Source organism: Carlito syrichta, unplaced genomic scaffold (assembly GCF_000164805.1).
Source record: "Carlito syrichta isolate Samal-C Ts95f unplaced genomic scaffold, Tarsius_syrichta-2.0.1 Scaffold236363, whole genome shotgun sequence".
In the NCBI taxonomy this organism is placed as follows: Eukaryota; Metazoa; Chordata; class Mammalia; order Primates; family Tarsiidae; genus Carlito; species Carlito syrichta.
In genome coordinates, this window is record NW_007180459.1 from 18,338 (window position 1) to 36,081 (window position 17,744).

At 38.5% G+C, this 17,744-nt stretch overlaps 1 long non-coding RNA gene across 1 annotated transcript in view; it reads left to right on the forward strand.

Moving 5' to 3' along the window:
* The window catches only part of LOC103253536, a 113,595-nt gene that overhangs the window by 578 nt on the left and 95,273 nt on the right, over positions 1-17,744 (forward strand). The gene's annotated exons all lie outside the window — the stretch shown is intronic.

Genomic DNA, 17,744 nt, shown 5'->3' on the forward strand with positions numbered 1-17,744 from the left:
GTAGTTCCAGCTACTTGGGAGGTTGATGCAGAAGGATCACCTGAGTCCAGGAGGTCTAGGTTGTGGTAAGCCATGATCTTGCCACTGCACTTCAGTCTAGGCAACAGAGTGAGACCCAACACAAAAAACAAAAAACAACCAAAAAAAAAAAAAACAAAAAACAACCAAAAAAAAAAAAAAACAAAACAAAACTTGTAACACAGATTGCTGGACTTACTCCCAAGTTTCTGTGATTCAGTGAGTCTAAGGGGAGGAGCCCAGAATTTGTACTTCTACAAATTTCCAGATAATGCTGAGGCTACTTAACTATGGACCACATGTCCAGAACCCCAGCTCTAGGTTATTTATGTAATAGTAGCACTATCTCTTGGCTTACCTAGTAGGAGATACGTAGGAATCTGAAGTCATAAATGGTAGTTGAAAGTTTGCTTAATTCTTCATGCACAAAGGGAAATCGGTATATGTTTTGTGATATTGCTGTTTAAGGACTTTCCAAAAGTCCAGTAAAATGTTTAAAGCTATTAACTCAGTGGGAACAGCTATGTTTACTTTTTTTCTCAAATAGCCAATGTTACTCAAGATTGAGCAAACTCCTTTCTCATCGGCCTCAGGTTCTCTAAATGTAATCAATGCTTGGTGTTATGTATTCACAGTATACTTAAAGAGGTACTTCTTTGCCCAGAGCTTCTAGCCATAGTTTTTAGCACGGAACGACTCAGATCTTTGAAGTAGATCTCTGAAATATTGAAATGAGCTTTTGCTTTTCACTCTGGCCAATACATTTTCAGATTCGACAATTGGATGGCTTGCTTCTCTTTATCTCAATTTCCCTCTTTTCCCCAATACAACACAGAGATTGACTCAGTAAATGCCATGTTTTAACCAGCGGAAAGTCCAAACACACTTGATTTTTATTTTATTTTATTTTATTTTATTTTATTTTATTTTTGAGTTGGAGTCTCACTCTGTCACCCAGACTGGAGTGCAGTGTCTGCTCCTGGCTACCGCAGCCTCAACCTACTGGGCTCCAGCGATCCTTCCGCCTCAGCCTTTCCAGTAGCTGGAACTACAGGAGCGCGCTACCACCCCCGGCTAATTTTTGATTTATTGTAAGAGATGAGGTCTCGCCCAGTTGCCCAGGCGGGTCTCGAACCCGTGGGCTCAGGCAATCCACTCACCTCAGCCTCCCAAAGTGCGGGATTGCAGGCTGAGCCACTGAGCCCGGCTCCAAACACACTCGAAACTCTACGATTGAGGTTCGTCTGGAGGAAACTAGAGATTAGATGGAGGCAAAGAACGTTTCAATTATGTGTTAACAACAAAACCACTGCAGTTGTCATAAACCTTAATCGGGCAAATGGTTTACTTAAAACTTGTCAATTCAGAAGTGGCATCTGGGAATATAATATCTATTTTTTGTGGTCCTTGGTCACCTTTTTCAGTGGTGTCATTTCCGCTGCCTATAAACCGTAAGCTGCTGTACATGCAGAGTTCAACTGAATCTATGCTTGAGCTGAGACATAATTCTGGCATTTGTTAATCTACACCAGAAATGCTGATCTGTAATAATGGGAAGCTTTGATGACGGAAAAGTATTATAATTGCCTTTAAAAAAAAAACAACCAAAACGAATCCTGTCAATTAGAGGAGAGTAGAATAGGTCCTTGATTTCAGCAGAGGTTTCAGAAGCATTTATTGAGTTTAAACTGAATTCGGAGCCATGTGCCTGGGAAAAGTATTTGAACATATATTCGCACAGTTGTCAAAAGAGCCAGAAGAGCAAGGACATCATAGCATTTTCAAGTCTTTTACACTTTTTTCCCTTTACAGTTCTTGTCTAATAGACCCGGCTCATGGCAATGTAGATAGCTGAAAATGATTGACAGAAATCCTTGCGAAGGTCAAGAATTATAATCGCACGTGCCTATTTTCTTTTCTCAGTTGTGCCATTATCTAATTTATTTTTCTCACTCAAAACACAATGCTATTGATATTCATAGCAATAACAACTGCTTAACTTACTATTTATCATCTCTAATTTTCATAATAACAGTTTTAGTAGCACAGGTCTTAATATCTCCATTTTTGCAGATAAGAAACTACGATTTAGAGACAAGATCTTTTGCCTAGTGTCTGGTGGTACTAGGATTCAAAATTAGGTTTATCTGGATCCAAAAACTATGGTCCCTTCCTTCTACCACTCTGTGATATTGCTTTGCTTTATTCTTTATTACACAGGAAAAGTAGAAGCAGAAAGGCTCTCTCTTGCATTTCTAATACGATAGTCTGTGGCAGGGGGTTGGTGTAACAGAGAGACTAACTAATTTCCAGAAACTAAAGTGAATGAAGAATGGGCTAACACCAGGTTCCAAAGTGACCCTGGGGTGATATTTTGAATTTGCCAGTTCAAGCTGAATGCTAGAGATTGAGCCCACATAAACCCAGCTGACAGAAAGCTCCCCACAGCATAGATGGCTAATTTTGCACAAGTGAACTTACTTAGAGCTTAGGATAGGAACATCTGACTCCACAAAGGGGCTGACCAGTTGAAAAAGTCCACTGTCCTTACAAATCTCAGAGATTTGACTAGGGAAGTAGAAAGCGGATTTAGCTTGGCATGTGAAGCTGCCGATTGAAAACATTTCAAGTATGCAACCTAGACTTGTTTTTTCCCCCCAAAAAAGGACTAATATGGAAATCTCGGCTCACAGAGACCCCTCCGGAAGTTCTTCACATTACTATGAGTATCATTCTTTCTCATAAGCTAAATGTACATGCAGCTAAGGAATAAAGCATTCTAGCTATGTATTTGTTAAAGATTAGGCCTGCACTGGAATTTTATAGCATCAATGAGAGGAAAAAAAACCCAAAACAAAACATTGAATCAACATACAGGTACTAGTCTGTGAGTGCTAAGTCTCAAGATTAACTGACCAGTCCAAAAGTAGAACCAACTTGCTCTACAAATTCTGGGTGCCCCTCTACTTAATTAACACAGTAAAGAGTTAGTTAAAAATATTAAATGCCTTCATTAAAATGCCAGGCAGAAAAAGGAAATCAGAGAATTTTATGAAAGCTTTGCAAAATATACCAATAAAAATAATTATTAGGCCCACAAACTCAGAATTAACCTTTCTTAGATCTTTCTACTTTGTAGAACTGATCACAGCAAGAAATTTTGGCAATCAGCGTACCTATTCATGTAAATATACTTGATATCCTTTTCACAGAACTCAGATTTGAAAAATGAACAGAAATTATAACAACAATAAAAACTCAGAAGGGAATGAGAAAAAAAAAAGAGTAGTTGAATTCCTTTAATCCCTATGTGCAATGAACTGAATGTTTGTGTCTTTCCAAATTCACATGTTGAAGCCCTAACCTCCAATGTGATATTAGGAGTAGGAGGTGGGGCCTTTCGGAGGTGATTAGGTCATGAGGGCTCCACCCTCACCATTTATAATGGCATTAGTGCCCTTATAAAAGAGACCCCAGAGAGCTCTTTATTTCTTTCTCTGCCATGTGGGGATTCCAGAAGAAGCTGGCAACCTGCAACCCGGAAAAGGGCCTGTGTTGGAACTGAACATGCTAGCACCCTGATCTCCATCCTCCAGAACTGTAAGAAGTACAATTTTGTTGTTTATAGGCCACCCAGTATGTAGTACTTTGTTATAGAAGCCTGAACTGACTAACATACTATGGCTAAAGTAAGTGTGTTTTTTTTTAGGTGAATATCAGATGTGCCAATATTCTCTTAACTCCTGTGGTCATGACCTGTCGGCCAGGGCAGGAATGTGGACACAGGCCCGTCCTTCCTGCTTCTTCAGCTGTCTTGGTTTCTCTCTTTCCTGTTGTCCCATGGCAGGAATATAAGCAGGGTTGAGGCCGAATCTTAAATAACTTCCCACAGGTCCCCTTATTTTACTCATTACTGCTAAGGAACATTTTACACATCTTGATATTCCCTGTCATGCTGTGTTTTGGGGCAGGGGAAAGAAGATGTAGGGTTCAGCAAGGGAAGGGGGAAGTAGGAAGATGAGATGGTCACTCCCTTTTGGTTCAGTGGACTGTTTTCAATTCCTAGTGTTACAACGTGGATACCAAAGACCTGGCTGTTCAAGAGGGTTCTGGAGATTCTGGCTCACACAGATTCTTTGGAGCTCAGGTAGAAAGTAAAGTGCAGATGTGGGAAGGAATGCTCTTTGTACTCTGCAGACAGCAGTTTTGGTGGCTTCCCTGATGCACACATTGGGGTTCTCAGGGCCAGCAATGCCAGTGAGGCTTCTCAGGCCTGAGGATGTGCTTCCCAGGATATTATACTGCAGCTTTAAGCAACTGAACTTCTTGAAATTTCTGCAAAGTCCCCCAGGCTCTTGTTTCTCCATGGCGAGGGGTAGAGCAGAGGGAGCTTCTGACACAGAACATCTGATGGATCAGTCAGCCACAGACTGATCCAGAGCTCTGCTGTGAGAAGTGACATTCTGGTCAGATTGTATTAGGGGTTGGATTGCTCTGATTACAAGAAGAGCAAAGAGACCCTGTTATGGCCAATATTAGCCAGTTCTATTCCATTTTGAAGCAGATGGGGAAAGACACAAAAAGGATAAGAGAACCCAGTGGGTTGTAATCCTTGTCAGCATAGATTGAAACTATATGTATTAGTCAATATCCAACCAGGAACACAGAAACTACACAAGGTATTGAAAACAGTAGAAGTTTAATAGAAGGACTTGGTATATGCATAATGAAAGATCTGAGAAACCAAATAGGAGACAGAGAAGCAACTCAGAGATTAGCAACAAAGGAAGCCACGCCAAGAGAGACAAAGGGAGTGGCATTTTATGGAATCCCAGGGGTTGGGGGTCATTTGGTGAAATTTAGAACTGTGGCTGGCCTTTCCTGCCAAGAAGCCATGTTGGAGACATAGACTGAGGAAGAGAGGTAGAAACCCCAGGCTTGTCCTTTTCTTCTGCTCCTCCAATTTGCCTCTCATGAGCTAAAGCCAGAAGCCTGCTGGGAACTTGGGGAATGTGGCCTGCAGGGGTCAGCACCTCCTTGTTACAGAGCAGGCCACAGGGCAGAGAGGAATAGATCTGAGAGGTAACACACCTAGAAGCCTAATAATAGCTTTCTAGATGATTTGATGGAGGAAAATGTGTGTGTGTGTGTTGCGGGGGGCGGGGGGAGGTAGTGGTCTTAAATTGAGAGAAATTCTTAACTTGACTCCTAGAAGAGTTTATGCTGGCTTGACACTCAACTTTCGACCAAAGGATCGTATTCAATGTGAATTTATTTCACAGACTTCAATAAACATTAGAATCAGTCACCAGTTCAAATGAGCTTATCTAAGATTGTATTCCAATTGAGTAGTAGCAGAGAGAATTTTATCCTAATCGTAGAAACAGCCAAACAATTGAATCACGTAGTGCTCAGTCTTTACACCCAAATGGTAATATTCATACCTCATTATAGAAATCATGGAAGAATTAAACTTGGAGGAAGCAGATGTGTTTATTTTAATGTATTCATGATGTTGTCACCAGGGATGGGCAAATTTGAGTGGATAAAGTACAAACTGGCATAAAGTTTTAAAATAAAAATGAACTATTTAAGGGTTGAAAATGCTTAATTAACCTTTTTTTCTTTTTCATTTTTATGTCTCTCTTTCTTTTTCTGTTTTCGGCCAAGAGAGACAGTACTGAAATGTCATTAAAAAAATGTTGATTTTGCAGTATTTCTCTGCCCTTGGGAACAGGAAATACCTAGAATTCTGCTAGTAAGATGGTTCTTATGAAATTTCTCGTGTAATTTCTATAATGAAGGGGATTAAATATGTTTAGATGAGTATCTAACATTGGGAACTTTGTCGCCCTGATGCTTCAGACCCATTGACATTTTCCCAAAATGTTCCCTCTTCCATATGTTAGGGAATTAGGTTTAAGATCAAGTAATAGGGATAATTGAGTCTGTGCTGGTTTTGGATTTCATACTCCTTATGAATGTGAAATAGATTAAATAGAGGACACTTGAGAAGTAATGAATTCCAACAATAATATCAATTGTTGTAACAAAAAGGCCGAATAAGTGACTTTGACAGCATTAAAGTGGTATTGATATTTTCTTCTCTTCAGGAGGAGAAACATTAAGGTGGTAACAGTCAGCTATCCAAAGGCCTCTCAGGCTACCTAGACAGCATTTAGACTTCTCTGGTAATCTCCTGGTCACCTGAGTCATGGAACTGATTTAGCAATAAATTCATAAAACAGTGTCACATAAGGGACAAAACTGAAAAAAATTCATTCTGTTCGCACATCTTCTTCATACCATGGAAAAGAATGACCTCTTTTCTCAGTATTTAGTTACTTGAGATACAATCCTTATGTTTACACTTACTCTAGCATAGATAATTTGACTGACTTAGTCAACATCTGAGAGGACAAAAATCACATGTATACTGAGTGCCCACTAAATTCTGAGAGAGGTGCTGGTCAACGCCGACGAGGCAGAACAGGCATGATTGCCTTGGCAAATGGTTAGCTTGTTTCTGTCACAGTCACAGGCTGTGCTCAGTTATCAGCACTGAACGTGAATGAGGGCATATAGGAGTCACGACTGAGTGAAGTTAGCATGGGCTTTGGAGTTGGATGCATTCCTTGTCCTTCCCTTGCTCCTCTCTCTGCATTGCAGACAAGCTACTCTTGTGAATTATCTCCAGGACTGTCTTGCTCATCAGCTCCTAGAAGTGGCACTGGGGGGCACTGGCAAGACATAGGAGGATGGGAAGAAAAGAAAATCCAGGGTGCTTGCCTCCATACCTCCTTGCTTCAGGGTTCTCTTGAGCAGTGATTATGTCGGTGAAGCTCCAGTCTCTGCCAGACAACTTGTTCTTTCATGGCTCCAACTCTTGCTATCTGTACCTGCTTGGTTTCAGCTTCTACTATGTCTAGTTCCTGAGCTCTGTCAATATGAGTTCTTCCTTTTGTTCATCCAGCTCTGGGGTTAAAAGGTGCCTCCCGTTGGAATTTCCTGGTTTCCTCCACTTCTGGTGTTTGCTCCTTGGTCTCTTCTGATGCATTTGCACTCATATTCCATGGTAAACTCCCTTTGTTGAATTACCAGATACAAGCGTTGTGTTCTGGGTTGTACCACCAATGATATAGAGTTTGATGGATCCAAGTTAAAGTCTGTGTTTGACCTGTCATAAGCAAGGCATTTGGACAAGCCACTTAAAGTGTCCAAAGCTGTTTTCCCCTCCATATAGTAGACTTAATACTGACCTCCAAACCTTGCAGTGGAGCTTAAATGAGATTTTTATCATGGTACCTGGCACATTGCAAGCATCCAATAAGTCTCAGCTCTTAGCCCATGATTAAGAAACCGGGGCATTTCTCTCTAAACTCTGTAACACAGAGAATCCCAGGGAAACAAGAAAGTCATCGTGATTATATGAGTAAAACATCCATTTAAGAGAGTGTGTGGGTTGTTGGAAAGGTCATGGAATACAAATTGGAGTTGTTTGGACATACTGTCTATGGAGAGGAGCAGATTGTCTGGGAGAAAAAGATGAGACAAGGGAGTATTCCAGGAAAAGGGTCAACTGGGAGACAAAAGTAAATGTTGGCTAAGAGACCTTAAGGCGTGCCTGTGGAACAAGAAGAGTGGGTAGCAAGTAGTTACAAAACCTGAGGGCACATAAGGATATCTTCCGGTTGTGGGAACCATCAGCAGATTAATGCAAACTCAAAATATCAGAGAAGAAAACAATGTGAAAGAAAGCAATATTCCTTATCCCTCGTTGCCATACAGTTTTGCTCATGTATTTCCATCATGACATCAGAACTCTCCTGTGACATATTTGGTGACTGAACATAGGCAACTATTTATGCAGACAAAGCTTGTAATGTTACTCCAGTTTATAGAACCATACTCAAAGAAAACCTCTGATAGCTGTCCAAATCTTAATTTATTTGGATATGTTCTTAACTTCCTTTCTTTTACTGGTAACATTGTGTAGAGAAGTACAGTTGATTAATGTGGCGGATATGAGATTTATGATATAATATTCCAGTTGTCTAAAGGAACATTTGTAAATATGTTTACAGTGTGACATAAGCTTGGAAGTTAGTAGGTACTCAGTTAGTGCTTGGTGAATTAAATGTGTATTGAATAAAAATATTGACACATTTTCCAAAAATTTGACAAGACAATCACACAGAAACAACTCCTTCATTGAAAAATAATAAATTTGAAACTGCAAAATGTGATACAAATGTAAAATGTTATTCTAAAAGTAGATTGAGTAACATAATAAGAGTTATTGGCATTAAATCATATATCATAATTTTAGTCTTGTAAGGAAGGGAGTATCAGGTATTTGTTTCTTTGATTTATATCTCAGTAAATCATGGTACAGTATACTGGGTCTGGAAAATACAAATCCAAAGCAGACTTGAGTCTGCTTTTGATGATACTGAATTTGGGTGGAATGCAAACATTCCAGTTTAAGGTATTGTAATGGACTGTAATGGCTACACAATAAAACATGCAGGTTGGGTCTTTTCCTCCAGAGGGCTTGCCCTTTCCTGGTCACAGAGAACAAGAGAATCATCCTGGCCCTCCCCACAGCTGGTTACATTATCTTCATCCGCAGAGTAAACCTGGTACTGAGAAGATTGTGCATGCAGTTCCAGTGTGTCCAATGCTTGACCAGGGAAGCCTCATACAGACATAAAATCTTTGCTTTTGTTAGTTTTCATGAGGGACACCTGCTGCCTTTGTTATTTGGGGAGACAAGAAAAAAACTTGTTTCTCATAATTGTATACCCTTCAAGAATATTGGGAATACTTGAGAACATATATTTGAGGATAAAGGCATGGAAATTTCAAGTCAGAAGAAAAATTCCAGTGGTTCAGTCTTATTTACAACAGGTTGAAGTTAATAACATTTAGGTAACCACCACTTTATGAAATTTTCTTTTATGTGAACTTACACTTTCTCATCGGACTCTTTGGCTAATTCTCCCTACCGTACCTTTTTCAGTATTATAAATCAACTTTCCCTAAGAAGGGGGATAATTTAATATGCTGCCTAGACACAGCTGTTGTTTTATGTTGGAGAAAAACAACACAGAAATTCCTAAATGAAAACAGAATGAAGCTCTTTCAAATATACCAACATGCTGCGATTTTTATTTTCAATAAGATTACCCTGAAAATAAATACAGTTTCAAATAGCCACTCTGAGAGTCCTAAAATGCTCAAAGACATTTTGGCACCATCGATAGAAAATTAATTTGTGGTTTATTCAAATTACCCTACATGAGGAGAAAATAGCTCAGCAAATGAGTGGAAACCAATTTCTTAATGTTTCTCATTTGCCTAATTGCTTTCTGAAGGAATAAATACAAAACACTCATACAGAAAGTTCAGAAAAGATACAAAACATGCTATGACCACAGGGCTTCCTCTCATACTTTTATAGGTTTACGTTTTGCTTTTGAACTCAACATGTATATTGTGCCATCATTGTCAACATTAACAAAACACAATAGGCACCCATTCCCAATTGTTTTCTCCTTCTCCTACTCATTCTTATATCACCCATCTACCCCTCCTCCTTTTCTTCCTTCTTCTTCTGCTTTCCTCCTCTGCCTTCCTCTCTTCAACAAAAGAATCTTTATTAAGCATTTTCTGGGCATAGGATATTGTGGGTTCAAAGGTGGACTTGTAAACAGCTCATTGAAAGAATAAAGCGGGTTTTAGAAATTAGAGTTCATTGTGGAGAGTCTTTGGGGAGGATGGACAGTGGAGGAATGTTCAAGAAACAGTAAATCCATCAGTCTGGCTGGAGTGAAAAGAAGTAGAGAAAGTATTGAGAGGAAGATAAGTGTTGGCCAGATTATGAAAGCCCTTGAATGCTGAGTTTGGATTTCATCTTATAGGTCATGGGGTGCTGTCAGTGGTTTCTAAATGCCAACATATGCTAAAGGGAGACTTGGGAAGATGAACACATTACTTAGAGTATAGGGCCAGTTGATCTAATAGAAACCAATAGTAAGAGTGGTTTAAATAAGATTAGGGTTTATTTCTTAGTTTATTAACTGTCTAGACTTCAGGAGCCCAGACTGGTAGATGGGCTCCACAGAGTCGGGGCGCCAGGATTCTTCCACCTTGTTGCTTCACCATCCCTGGGGCTTCTTCTTGTCTCCATGGTCCATGACAGCTTGTTTCCACTTCCACATGACTGCTATAGGGCAGCAGGATGGGAGGGCAGGTGCCCAGCTAAAATACAGGGGTTTTATTAGCATACACAAGAGTACTGGGGAACAAGTGTCAAACTTAAGCTGGTAGGCAACCATATACAGAATACATTAGGACAAGGTGTCTGGCTTTGTTCCTTTAAATCCAATAACTATCTTAGAACTAACTTACATATATAGGGTTCTGAACTGTATGTTTCCTAGCCCCTTGAGAAAAAAATTAAATTATTTTCTGTGGAGATTCTGGTTACATGAAGATTCAGAGTGATGCAGTGAAGGAGGAAGTAGTAGACTGATTGCCAAAGAAGTTGGCTTTAAGTCTCAACTTACAACTTATAACTTGGGTGACTTTGGGCAGGTTACTTAAATGTATTAAATCTCAATTTATTGTCTATATGTAAGGTGATAAATACTTTTCTTGTCTTAGTGTTTGTCAGAAGAATTAAAAAAGAAAAAGGTATTATCATTGCCTTACTGTTAGTACAGGATGTAGATATGTATCTATATATAGTTATGTGTGTGTATCAGGTAAAAAAGAACTCATTTTTAAAAATCCTCAATACCTGGCATATGGTAGATTCAACACATCTTGGTTGAGTTTATTTCTAAATAGCAAGTTTTACCTCACAACATCACAGCCAGATGTTTTTAGGAAAATTATTTCTAGTTATTTGTAGTTTGTCAAGATTTTTTCCATCTGATTTCTCTTTATTAACTTTCTATAGCAGAGATTATAGTAGAGAAGGAAAGTGTGGTTTAGTACAAAACTTCTGCTGTTGTTTCTCCTATTATTGGAAGAAATCTGAAAGTGTATCTATTCAAAAAAATACTTAGCAGTCGAAATTTTCATTCTCTTTTAAATCATCTTTTTTTTTTCTTTCAGCCCTTCTCTCATTAAAGCTAATTCATGAAGGTTTTTGCCTTGGGAATGAGTCTCAAAGATGTCTTTTTGAGTTCATAGTAATAGAATGACTTTGACATCTAGGTTTTTTGGTTTCTTTCTCTTTTTTTTCGGAGAAAGAACAGAATTTATTAAATGTCAAACTCTTGTCTCACCATAGATATCAACTGCACCTGGAAGATTTCCTTCATAGAGATTTTTAATAAGTCATCATATCGAAATGTTGGAGTCTGTTTCAAGGAAAGTTCTCATTAGGGTACTCAGGTTTTTGTTTGCTATTTTCCCAACAGCAACACAGAAAGAAAGGTAGGAGGAAGAGAAAGGGTTTAGAGTCTATCATACTCAGTGATCTGTCACAGAAACAAAGAACTGAGTACCACATGTTCTCACTCATAAGCAGACCCTAAACATTTATCATAATACTAAAGAAAGAGGTTGGCACTAGCAGGAAACTGTTGGGAGTGGATGCACATAACATCATTGAGGGTACCTGATCTCAAACCAGGCAAAGTGGGGACCAAAAAAAAGTCAGATGTTATTGTCTTAGTTTTCCTTTCTTGCCAAAACCCCAAGGAGTGGGAGTGAGAGGCAGAGACACCCAGATAGTTTTGGGAAATTCCCAGTGTGTGTGGGGGGGGGCGTTTCTCACTTCTCTGACAGGAAATATTGAAGCCAGACCCTTGTAGGATTTGTTCCTTATCATATGTGTTGGGCCTTTGTGATGCCAACCAAGTGAGTACTTTGACATATCTCCATGTCAAGGCAGATAGGCTAGGCCTGATGTGCTGGTAACCTGTAGGCTGAGTGTGACCTTTAGGGGTTCTAAATACTTCTATATTCCTTGGGAAGTAGACAACTAAGCACTAACTCAGGAAAAGAAAGAAGCATAAGTTGCTAAACTGGTCTTTGCCAGGGACCAATTTTATTTCTACAGATACCAAGGAGGGATTCCTCAGGGCAAGACCAGATCAACTACTATGTGGTAGAGAAGGAGGAAAACTGCAACAAAGGAAGTTCAGCCTCCCTACTACCTGGATGCCATTTTTGGAAGGTAGAGTAGGAGGAGAAAACTCCTAATTAGGTGAGAAACTTATAGTTGACTGAATTAGCTGAGAAGAATTAATTTTAATTTAGAAGTAAACTTAGAAGTAAAGAGAGTCCCCCCCGCCTTAATATGAGTTCTAGATACAGATAGGTAGATAGGTATCTGTCTAGTGGTAAAAGGTATAGGATATATCTGGATTGTTGTGCATACATTTCAGCCCTAGTACCAGTACTTAAAATACCAAGTACTATCCTAAAGTGAACACTGACATTTACTGGCATTGAAAGTATAGGCTATTTTGCTCAGAGGTTGCATAGTAAGATGTTCTTTTTTTTTTTTTTTACAAAAAGAAGCCATTGATTCCAGAAATTTCATAACTTCTGAATTTCTCCATGACTAGGTGGTAGGGTGGAGAAATTTAAACCCTCCAAGAGAAATCTAACAAGCCTCTATGAGTACTTGTCAAAGAACTTGGAAGCTCCGTGAGAGGTCACTGAGCATCCTGTGGAAGGTGCAGGAAGGAGGTGGAAAACGCCTATTGCCAACCAAAGGTAGGGCCCGGAGGCAGAGCCAAGGCATCTGCTCCATTTGCTTTTGTGCCTGCTGTTTGACTTGGCAAAAGCAGTCTCCTTTGCAGGAGGGAAATGGTTTCTACATTGGTCTTCAGACTAAGAGGATGTGGATTCCAAAGAAAGGAGGATTGAGTTGTTCTGACTAAAAGATTTGGTTCATTTCCTTGGGACCTCCCCAAACACACTGATATTTTCACAAAAATGAAATGAGAGCAGTGACCACAAATAAGACATTATAACTGCCCCCTGAGTTTCCAGTTTGCTTGTTAATGCTTCTGAAATGATACTATGAAGAAGGAAAAATTCCAAAGAAGTCATGTAAACTGTCTTCCCGATGGTACAGGATCACCACCTACTATTTATTGAAGATTAGGTAATAGGTTTTAAATATTTTAAGTTATGAGGAGAAAATAATTCCATATGATCTAAAAGGACATACTTTGGAGGGAGCATCACTGATTGTCCTATGGAGCTAATAGTCAAAGCAAGGAACACACACTTATAATGTAAGTATTTTGATCATTCATGTGTCATATGCTTGTTATACAGTCCTTGTCCCAGGTACTGGAACATCAAAGACATCGTTACCTAACTGGGGTGATGAATTTGAACCATTCAATACAATGAAGGAAGTGCTAAGGAAGGATTAACAGAGTTCTAAAGTAGTCTGAAGAGTGATGACGAGGGATCCGTTAAGGAATCAGAGAAGCTTTCAGGGACAAGGCGATTTCTGTAAGAATTTTTTATACAGAGCCACATGGAATCACCTCCATAAAACAGCAGATGCTTTGATGAATAGGCCGTTTTTGAGTTGTTTTAAAAAACAAGTGATCAACAGAAGAACATTTCTTTAATATGTTTTTTAGACAACCAGAAATGAGGAGATCAAGCTATTTTGGATGGCTTATTTGATTTATTTTTATTATGGCTGAAGCATTCTAAAGGCCTGAATCTGCTGGAGGAAAGTGTGAAAGAGAGTGACATTTTGTCAGAGATGTTTTCTAATTATTTCACCTGCTTGAGACCTTCCTTCCCCTCCTGGTCCCTTCTCCTCTTTCCCTGACCACTGTGATTTACATCTGGGATTCACCTATTCTTCTGTCTCCTTGCAGGGTAGGAAAGGCATTAGTAATCTCAATGGCTTACCTCTTCTCTGGGAACTTTGGTTTTTAAAGAAACTCATAGGAGGAAGACAATGCTTAACCAAAAAGAATAATGACATTTTTGATATGAAGTCACTTGGATGGGAACGATATATGTTTTTACCAGGTGTTCTTCCAAGCCCCTCAATGAAATGCCACCTCCTTTGCCTAGGTGACTAACTCTGATTACAAGCCCCTAAAATATATTCCCCTGAAGAAATTTTAGAAGATTTAGTTAAGCTGTAAAGACAGAACCTACAGGACTAAAAAATTCTGATGTAGTAGTCATAGTATTATTTATGCATCATAAACTCATGAATGAATCTCATTACGTGAGGCTTATATATGTGCAAGCTCTACAGTTTTATTCCCAGAATAGACTTGAATGTAAGAGTAAAGAAAAAGGAAGTGACAGACAAAAGTATGCACATATTTTTACATATATACACAGCATGTGCGTATGTATGTTTGCAATATCCCATAGCATGTTATTGTACTAAATGGTGTTCATTGTGGCACCAAGAATCATAAAAAAATTTTGGAAAATATGAATTCAATTCTTTTTGTGTCTGGAACTCTATTTTTCCACCCTTGGGACATGTGAACTTTTCAGCTTCTGTATTGATTGTTTGTTTATTTTTATCCTTTTACCCAGTTGGGCTCTATGAGTTCAGAGCAATCTGATTCTGGGATGATTTCCTGGCAGTATTTAGGTCTGATTCTTCTTAAAGAAGGCATGAAATTAATTGTTATTGATAAAATTTTGATGGTTTTCAGTTACCTTCTCATGTAGTTCTATGCATGTTTTGTATCTCTATAAATTTCCTTTGTTATTTTAGTTTAATATCTTGCTTTATTTGCAACTTATTACACTACTTAAGATAATTCTCATCCATCTTAATTCTCCACTGATTATCCTGAAGAATTACTATTATGTTGATCAATATTGAGCCCAACTATGCAGTATACTCTCTTTTTCCCCTTATTTAATTTATTTTTTCTTTTATATTTCACCAAAACAGCTGTCACTATATCGAATGAAAAAGTCTTGTCTTGTTTATCCTTGTATTTGTTTATTACTTTCATTTCAGTTGCTTATGATTTCTTATGAATGTTAAGTGGAAGAAAAAAAGCAAAAAATTTAATGTCTCTGCAACTCATAAAATAATAAAATCGAATTTTCAGTTTGACACAGAATTTTAAAAACAACCCAAACTGTCCAAATGTAACTTCTTGGAAACATTTCCAAATTGATTCCAAATATTATTTTGTAGCTATGGGTCCCATTTCCCTCCACATATTTGTTAATTTTGCTCTCCCCCACCGCAAGTTTCAGAAAAATGAGAGTTCAAACAAGTACCATATGATTATGGAATCACATACTGATTAGGTTGGATACAACCTTCTTGCTTATTCTATTCATCTACTCATTGAGTTTATAAATCTCCTTTATATATGCATATTCCTGAACTCTTCCTAAGAGAGAAGAATTCTTAACTTTCAAAACAATATACTCTGGATTTGAACAACTATGTCATATATTTTTTCCTCCCAGGACCTTTCTTCTCTTGGTCTTAGTTCTAGAGTTGTCTTAGAATTATAATCTTTTTGGAGTTATCTTGAATAAGTCTGATTCTTCAGTCACATGCAAACTTTTCACTGTTTTATATCAAAAATTATGGGCCCCCAAATATTTTCTCTTTCCTCCCAAGTCCATCTTTTTCTGTCTCCTTGATCATTGCTTATATCATCTGGCTGACTATTGTTTTCAGAACATGCTTAGTCGGCAGCCTTCTTAGCATGCAGTACCCTCACTTGGACACAGAACTCCAGGTGTGGCCAAATAGGCTATCATCCTTCTTCATTCTAAAATCATAAACTTTCATCAACATATCTCAAGATTGCGCATTAGGAATTCTGGACATCATATGTCACTATTGACTTATCTCATGGTTATTGTTGATTTAAACCATAAGTCATGTTTTCACCTCTTCATGCTGAGCCTTGTATCCTTCCCCGCCCAGAACTCAAACTGTGTTTTGGACTTCAGTGCAGGACTTTACATTTATTTCCTTTAAATTTCATCTCATTGTATTCAGCCTGGTTTGGAAAGATGTTTTTGGTCTTTACTGGGACCTGACTCATTCATAATGATTTCCAGCTTTTCATCATCTACACATTTGGCATACTTGTCTTTTATATATTTTTATGTGAATTATTGATAAAATTAGGTGGTATGAGAGAATTGAGGCAACCTCTTGCTGGCTTGTTACTGATGTGTAGATAAATTCCTTTTGCATATCATATAGTTCTTCAGACATTACAAATGCAACTAATCAAATGGTCATCTCATTGCATTTCTCTATATTATTAACTAAGCTATGTAGCGAGAGACTGTGAAATGCAGCCATCACATGCTCTGTATCTGCTACATTTTCTTGGTCTGCCAAAGTAGAAAAACTAGATTAATCTGATGTGACCTATTAATGAACTCATGCTAACTCCTAAAAGAAATTGTTAACTGTGCCCTTACACTATTTCCCTCTCCTAGAGTCTTACTGACATTGCCACACTGCTCATTGCCCTTTGCTGTGTGCGATTTCTACTTTCCTCTCTGTTTTGGAATAAAAAAGACACTTGGTGGGTCTGCAATGTTCCTGCTTCTCTACTAATGTTCCCACTTCCTTATTGGCACACATCACATTTGCATTCCACTCAGCCACAGGAGATGCAATTCTCCTTGACAGAATCATAGGGCTTGTTTAGATAACAGAAATGTTCTCTTAACATGTATGTACACGGTAATACATATAGTATATCCAGTATGCTCCTTCTGTGTTTGTAGCACAATATCATTCTGAAGAACATACTCTACAGAGAAGATGGAGATTGAATAGGAGTTGTGGAGTTTCAATGTCTTTCCAGTTTTTAAATCAACTCTCAAAAGTGGGTTTCAAATGTAGCCCAGAGTTCTTTGACATTTACCATTAGGAGGTTGAGAAGACAAGCCTGGAAAAATATTTTCAAGTCACATATCTGACAAGGGACTCATATCCAGAATATAAACACTGAACAGACAATAATAAACAACCCAATGAAAAATAGGCAAAAGATCTGAACAGATGCTTCATCAAAGATACATATGGACAACAAATAAGCATATGAAATGTTGCTCAATGTCATTAGTTAAAAAAAAGACAAAACCACATGAGACATCAATGTGCATTTATTAGAAATTCTTAAAGAAAATTCTGATAGTATCAAGTGTGGGTGATGATGGAGAGGAACTTGACTTCTTGTGCATTGCTGGTGGAAATGCCAAATGGTTTGGCCACTTTAGAAAACAATTTGATGATTTCTTTTCTTTTTTTTTTTTTTTTGAGTTGGAGTCTCACTCTGTCGCCCAGACAGGAGTGCAGTGGCCGCTCCCAGCCACCGCAGCCTCGACCTGCTGGGCTCCGGCGATCCTTCCGCCTCAGCCTTCCAAGTAGCCAGAATTACAGGCATGTGCTACCACGCCCAGCTGATTTTTTGATTTATTGTAGAGATGAGGTCTCTCTGCCCAGGTGGGTCTCGAACCCGCAGGCTCAGGCAATCCACTCACCTCAGCCTCCCAAAGGCACAGGATTACAGGCTGAGCCACTGAGCCCGGCTTTGATGATTTCTTATAAAATTGAGCACACAATTAGCATACAAATCTAGTAGTTTCACTCCTAATAGTTTTCATTTTATAGAAATAAAACATACATTCCCACAAAAACTTCCATAGAGAGTTTCATAGTGGCTTCATTTGTAAATGTCAACAATGGGAAATAGCCCAAATGT